The sequence below is a fragment of the Carassius auratus genome, unplaced genomic scaffold (genome assembly GCF_003368295.1).
Source record: "Carassius auratus strain Wakin unplaced genomic scaffold, ASM336829v1 scaf_tig00217674, whole genome shotgun sequence".
Classification (NCBI taxonomy): Eukaryota; Metazoa; Chordata; class Actinopteri; order Cypriniformes; family Cyprinidae; genus Carassius; species Carassius auratus.
Window position 1 is genome coordinate 47,501 of NW_020529178.1, and position 7,500 is coordinate 55,000.

Here is a 7,500-nt window from a genome sequence, read left to right on the forward strand (position 1 = left end):
TTTGTTTAGTTTTTCTTCTGGGTTACTCTCATGGCCACTGTAACTTCAATAAACATAAATGGGTTAAGGGATAAAAACAAGATGAAAAAACTATTATTTACTTATCGGAGTGATATAATCTGTATACAGGAGACAAACTGGGAGGAGGATAAAGTAAAGGAGATGAGAGAAGAGTGGAGAGGGGACATATACTATAATAATGATGCAAAAAATGCAACAGGTGTGGCAATATTATTTAAAAAAGATATTGTAGAAGGTATAAGAGAGGTGTATAAAGACCAGAGGGGAAGGATCTTGGTGGTTGAATTCATGTATAGAGATATGAATTTTAGATTAATAAATATATATGTTCCAAATATAGAAGGGGACAGGAGGGAAATTTTGAAAGAGTTAAAAGGATTGATTGTGGGGAAATGTATTATAGTGGGAGATTTTAATATAAAATGTAGCAGATTGGACGTGGGAAAGGGGGTAAAATTTAGATGGGAAAAGTCTAGGGGAATGTTGATGGAGATAATGAGAGAAAAGGGGTTAATAGATGTGTGGAGGTATGAAAATCCAGAAAAAAGAGAATTTACTAGAAGGCAGTTAAGAGAAGGTATATTAAAACAGAGTAGAATAGATTTAGTGTTAGTTGAAGAGGAAATAATTAGATACATAGACGGGATAAAACATCAGGTAAATAGTTTAAGTGATCACGATAGTGTAAGGTTCAGAATCAAGGTAGGGAGTGAGGAGGTAGGAGGAGGGATGTGGATATTGAATGCAGGGTATATCGAAGAGGAAGAATATGAGATACAGATGAAGGATCTATTAAATAGGGAAGAAGAAAAGATAGATGAGTATACAAGAGACGGTGGATTAGAGGGTACAATAGCGGAGAGATGGGAGGAAATAAAGGATCAAATTAAGTTAATTAGTATAAAATACAGTAAGAAAAGAAGAGGAAAGATGAAGAAGGAGGAAATTATGCTTAGAGAAAGATTGAGAGAGGAGTTAGTTAAGGCTGAAGATGAAGAAGGATACAGTATGGAAAAATATATAGAGGTTAAGATGGCGCTAGAAAAATATGAAAGGGAGAAATGCAGAGAAGCTATTTTACGAAGCAAGGCAAAATATGCATTAGAAGGTGAGAAATGCACAGGGTATTTTTTAGGGCTAGAGAAAAGGAGACAAAGTAAAACGTATATAAATGAAATAAATACAAAAGAGGGCAAAACAACCAAAGACTATGTAGAGATTTTGGAGAGAGTTCAAGAATTCTATGGAGAATTATATAAGAGAGGAGAAGTGGATGAGAGAAGTATAGATGGAGTATTAGAAAGTGTAGAAAATATTCTAAATAAGGAGGATGCAGAGTGGTGTGATAGAGAGATAGATGAGAAGGAAGTAGAAGCGGCAATAGGGGGGTTGAAAAGTGGAAAAAGTCCAGGGAGTGATGGGATTGGTATTGAATGGTATAAAACATATAGAGAAGAGGTAGCACCGATTTTAGTTAAAGTGTTCAAGGAGATGGAAACAACAGGGATGGTGCAAGATAGAATGGTAGAGGGAGTGATAGCTCTGGTGTATAAGAAGGGGAATAGGTTGAATATAGAGAACTATAGACCAATCAGTCTATTAAATGTGGATTATAAAATACTGACTAAAGTTTTAGCGAACAGAGTGAAAAAAGTGATTGGAAGTATAGTGCAACCAACACAAAGTTACAGCATACCAGGCAGGGATATAGCAGACACGATAGGGATAGTTAGGGATGTGATAGAGTACATGAAACGAGATAAGAAGGGAGGAATAGTATTAGGGATAGATTGGAATAAAGCATTCGATAGGGTAGAACACAAATACTTATTTAAGGTATTAGAGAAGTTTGGATTTGGAAGTAGAATGATAGGGTGGGTGAAGAGACTATATGAGAAGGCAAAAAGTTGCATAAAAATAAATGGAGTATTAACAGACAGGTTTAAGATAGGAAGGTCAGTGAGACAGGGCTGTCCCCTGTCTGCATTATTATATGCAATTTCAGTAGAGCCTTTAGCCACTCTAATCAAGAGGGATAGAAGGGTAGTTGGTATTGAGTTGCCATATGGAGGAATGTGTACTATAAACCAATATGCAGATGACACTACAATTACAGTGAGGGAAGGAAACAGTGTAAAAAGAGTTTTAGAGATAGTAAAGATGTTTGGGAAGGCATCAGGGGCAAAAATAAATGTAGATAAATCTGAATTAATGTATATAGGGGAGGTAGAGAGAGTAGAGGTAGGGATAAGAGTGGAGGAAAAATATATGAAAGTATTAGGGGTATATTTAGGGGTCGAAAGCAAAGAGGCAAGAGATGTGACCTGGACTGGGGTAATTAATAAAATAAGAACAGTAAGTGCAACATGGAAAGGGAGGAAATTAAAGTTAAATGGGAAAGTAATAGTAGTAAATAGCCTGCTGTTGTCAGTTTGTGTTTATGTAATGAGTGTAATGGAAATGCCAGGGTGGGTGATGAATGAATTGAATAAAATTGTATGTGATTTTATATGGGAGGGAAAAGGTGTGAAAATTGCACAGAAAACATTGGTGGGTAAGAGATGGGAAGGAGGCTTAAGCTTGATGGACCTAGAAATAAAAAGGGCTGCGATGAGAATAAAAACGGTGAAAAAATATATGGGAGGGCTATGGGATTATGGGTGGAAGGAATTCTTAAGGAAATATATTGATGATGTGGGAGGAATAGGGGACAATGGATGGTATATGGGCTTTAAGCAATCAATGACGGAAGGAATACCAGAAATATATCGGGAAGTATTAGAGGCATGGAGACAGTTCCTTCCCAAAATAGAATATGAATGTGAAGACATACAGGTGATTAAAAATCTACCACTATTTCTCAACGAAAAGATTAAACATAAAAATAAAACATTGTATGAATGTAAATTCATAGAAGGGGGTATAAAACAAGTGAAGGACATTATGTATGAAGTTATTCCAGGATTTCTAAAAAATAACTGCATTTATGATACTGTGTGTGATCTGGAAGGAATGGAGAACAGAGAGAAAGTAAATAAAATATATGGAAAAATTAAATCAAGTATACCTTTGCAGTGGACTAATATGATCGAACGTGAATATGTATCTAACGTGGAAAAATGTATGCCGGAGATGTATGTGGATGATAATGCTAAGAAAAACAAATTTAAAAATATGAGTGTAAAGAATATATACAGGAGAATAATAGTTGATGTTATAAAAGAACCAGCATCAGAAAAGGTGTGGAAGAAAGTATTTGAAGATTTAGATGTGAAGAAAATATGGTCAAACTTAAACATAAAATACAACAGTATAGAGTGTGAGAATAATGACTTTCTGATAAGACATAATAGAATTTACACAAATGTGGTGTTAAACAAAATAAATAATGAGGTAAATGTCATTTGTGACGTATGTGGTAATGGCCATGAGAGTTTCTTACATTACTTTTTAAGATGTGAAGAGTTGGTGGATTTTTTTGATTTTCTTAAAAATCTGTTACTAGAAAACTGGAGTGTCAAAGTTGAGACCGAGGAGGAATGGGGAAAATTGTTTTTGTTTGGAACTTTCGGGAAAAGGAAATCAACTGACATTTGTTTAATTAATTTTGTTCTGAGTCATGCCAGACTAGCAGTAGTGCTAAGAAGGAACTATGCACATTTCGAAGGGAGAAAGGTAAAAGTAAAAGATATGTTTAAGTCAATGATACAAAGAGATGTAGAGTTGATTTGTAAGTATGGAGATAAAGAGGGGAAAGAGTTTTTTTGACTACAAATAAGTTCATACATCAAAATGTGGGGGAAGAAATATGTTTCAATTGGTAAAGAGTAACAATCTGGTTGAGAATGGCTGATGTCAATTAAGTAAATGTAAACATATTTGTGTGTATTTTATTTATGTTCTATATTTTTATTGCTGTATGATTATAAAAAATTAAGTTGATCAATTGGAAAAAACGAATCATACAAATGTATTGAAATGAAAGTCAATCGGATGGAATAATGCAATAGAAAACTGTGAATTGAAAGTTAAATAAAAAGATAAAAAAAAGGCTATGCCCGATCTCGTCTGCTCTCGGAAGCTAAGCAGGTTTGGGCCTGGTTAGTACTTGGATGGGAGACGGCCTGGGAATACCAGGTGCTTTAAGCTTTTTTGAAACTTTTCACTTTGTATATAATAATTTAGCCAAAAAATAGAGTCAATGCCCGATCTCTGATTATTAGCAGGTTTAGGTCTGGTTAGTACTTGGATGAGAGACTGCCTAGGAATACCAGGTGCTTTAAGCTTTTTTGAAACTTTTCACTTTGTATATAATAATTTAGCCAAAAAATAGAGTCAATGCCCGATCTCTGATTATTAGCAGGTTTGGGCCTGGTTAGTACATGGATAGGAGACTGCCTGGGAATACCAGGTGCTTTAAACTTTTTGGAAAATTTCACGATTTATATAATAATCTTGCAAAAAAAAAAAAAAGTCAATGCCCGATATCTGAATCTTAGCAGGTTTAGGTCTGGTTAGTACTTGGATGAGAGACTGCCTAGGAATACCAGGTGCTTTAAGCTTTTGGGTTTTCTTTCCTACTTATATAATGTACTGGCGATTAGATGGGCTGGTCTTTAAATAGCCCTCTCTTTGCAGCAGTCTTCGCTTACGGCCATACCAACCTGGCTATGCCCGATCTCGTCTGCTCTCGGAAGCTAAGCAGGTTTGGGCCTGGTTAGTACATGGATAGGAGACTGCCTGGGAATACCAGGTGCTTTAAACTTTTTGGAAAATTTCACGATTTATATAATAATCTTGCAAAAAAAAAAAAAAAAAAAGTAAATGCCCGATATCTGAATCTTAGCAGGTTTAGGTCTGGTTAGTACTTGGATGAGAGACTGCCTAGGAATACCAGGTGCTTTAAGCTTTTGGGTTTTCTTTCCTACTTATATAATGTACTGGCGATTAGATGGGCTGGTCTTTAAATAGCCCTCTCTTTGCAGCAGTCTTCGCTTACGGCCATACCAACCTGAGGGCGCTAGAGTGCAACAGGAAGTGAGTTGGCAGTAGTAGGAAGAGAGAGGCTCTTCCATTTTGTAGTTTGGTTTAGTTTTTTCGTTTGTTTGTGTGTTTTGAGTTTATATTAGTTAGTTGTTGTTGTTTTTTAACCCCAAACAGTTTATACTGTTTGGGGTTTTCATTTAAGAAAATGACGGATTTAACGGACAAAGGACACGGACTGGCAAAAGGAAATGAGATGAGGAACAGAGAATCAGGATATGTTGCAGACGAGATGGAAAGGAATATAAATGAAGACAATGGTGAAAGCAGGAATGAAACATGGGCAAAGGTGGTTTCAAGGAGAAAACCAGATGGAAAAACAAATGGACAGGACAGAAAAACAGCACTACAAACAACTGAAGGTACTGGAACTAATAAAGGAGTTGGTGAAAAAATAAATGATTTATCTCAACGACAGCAAATGATAAAGAGGTTGAGCCAACAAACAAAGTATCAGAGGCAATACAGAAAAGAAGCAACATTAACAATGACTGTAAAAGATATAGAACACACAACATTAATAATGATCATTAAATCAGTTGAAGAGAAAGTAGGAATTGGAAAACTGATCGGACTAAGAAGAAAGAATAACAATGAATTTGAAATGACTATGGAAAGTGAGTTGGACTGTGATTTACTGTTGAATGGAATCATGATTAACGGAAAAGAATGTGAGATAAGGAAACTGTGTGCAATAGAAAGAATGGTATCTTTCTTGAGTCTGCCCAGCTATATAGAAGATGAGGAAATTATTCAAAAACTGATAAATTGGGGAGTAACTCCCATTTTGCCTCTAAGAAGAAGATATCATCCGGGGACAACAGTGGCGGACGGAACACGTTTTCTAAAGGTAAAGTTTCCACAAGAAGTGACATCTTTGCCATATAATACCAGGTTCATGACTGAAGAAGGAGTGCAGTACTACAGAGTGATTCATGACAACCAGCTGAAGACATGCAGGATCTGTGTAAGTGTGGAACATGAGAAAAAGGACTGTCCGCAATTCAAATGTCGAGACTGTTTTGAGCAGGGGCATTATGCGCGGGACTGCAAAGTCCCACGGTGCCAAGGCTGCGACAAAGCAATCATGAGATGCAGATGTGAGATGGAACATGAGGTAAATGAAGACACAAATATGGACGTACAGGAGGTGATGGGAGATACTGCAACTGATCATTTAAATGATTCACTGCGGCAGACTCAAGGAGAGGAAGATGAACAGGACAATGAGAAAGAGGAGGAAACCAACAAAGATGGGAATGAAGAAAAGAGCAAAGATGGAGAACAAGGAATGGAGAAGGGAGAAAGAGAAGACAAAGAGGAAAGAATTTTAATTAACAAAGACTTTTCTAAGGAAAAGGAAGAAGTGGACATGACTGGGATGGACTATGAAAAAGGTCAAGAAAAGGATGAGGATAAGGGAATGAAGATACTGCCGGAGGTAAGAGAAGTGGAAAATGGGGGGAGGATTTTTGGTTTGGAAAATAAAGGAATAGAAAGACTGAATAGAGGTGTAAAAGCAAGAACAAAAGGTGGAGTTGACATTCAAAAGGTTCTTAAAAAGCAGAAAATAAGAAGAGATGCGCTAAAGGAAAGGAGGAAAAGTGGAAATGGGGGAAGCAAGACATGTTTTCTTTAAAGACAATGAAACTAATTGAGTGGTGGTTTTTGGTTTATCCTGTGTTTTCCTTAATGAGTTTTCTAAGTATTGTTTCATTGAATGCTAGAGACTTATCCCAAAGTCAAAGGTTTGAAAGATTGATGTGTCTGACTAAAAATAGGGATATGTTATGTCTACAAGGAATGAGGTGGGAAGATAAAATAAGTGATGAAATCAGAAAATTGTGGAATGGAGAAATGTATAGTAATTGTGATATAGGAAGGAAAAGAGGGGTCGCTATTTTAATAAATGTCAATAATGAGTGTTTTTTAAATTGCATCTTAAACATTGCAAGGTTTGTTAAATGGAGCAGAAGAAACATGGTCAAACAAAAGAAGACAAAAATACATGTGTGCAATTTTTTTAGGATAAAGATGTGTTTTATTCTAAATGTTCTGTTTTGTTACTATAATATGAAAGATGAAAAATAAGTGTTTGTAAAAAAAAGTGTAAAAGGGAATCCATTCCTTGAAATGACATATTTTCATTTTAATGTATTATTGCAAAAATGTGATTTAGATTGTTTTTAAAATGTATGTTAAATGTATGTAGGAGTCTTTTTTAGAAAAAAAAAATGTTAAAAGACTGTTTTAAAAGGAAATAAGACTTTAATGTACAAAATATTTATGGAATGTTGTAATATGACAATTTTTGAATAAAAAAAAAAAAAAAAGCTATGCCCGATCTCGTCTGCTCTCGGAAGCTAAGCAGGTTTGGGCCTGGTTAGTACTTGGATGGGAGACCGCCTGGGAATACCAGGTGCTGTAAGCTTTTTG

The 7,500-nt window shown here is 35.7% G+C and overlaps 1 pseudogene; it reads left to right on the top strand.

Moving 5' to 3' along the window:
- The first annotated feature begins 4,667 nt into the window (after window positions 1-4,667).
- On the top strand, window positions 4,668-4,786 carry LOC113102012 (uncharacterized; annotated as a pseudogene).
- The last annotated feature ends 2,714 nt before the right edge of the window (window positions 4,787-7,500 follow it).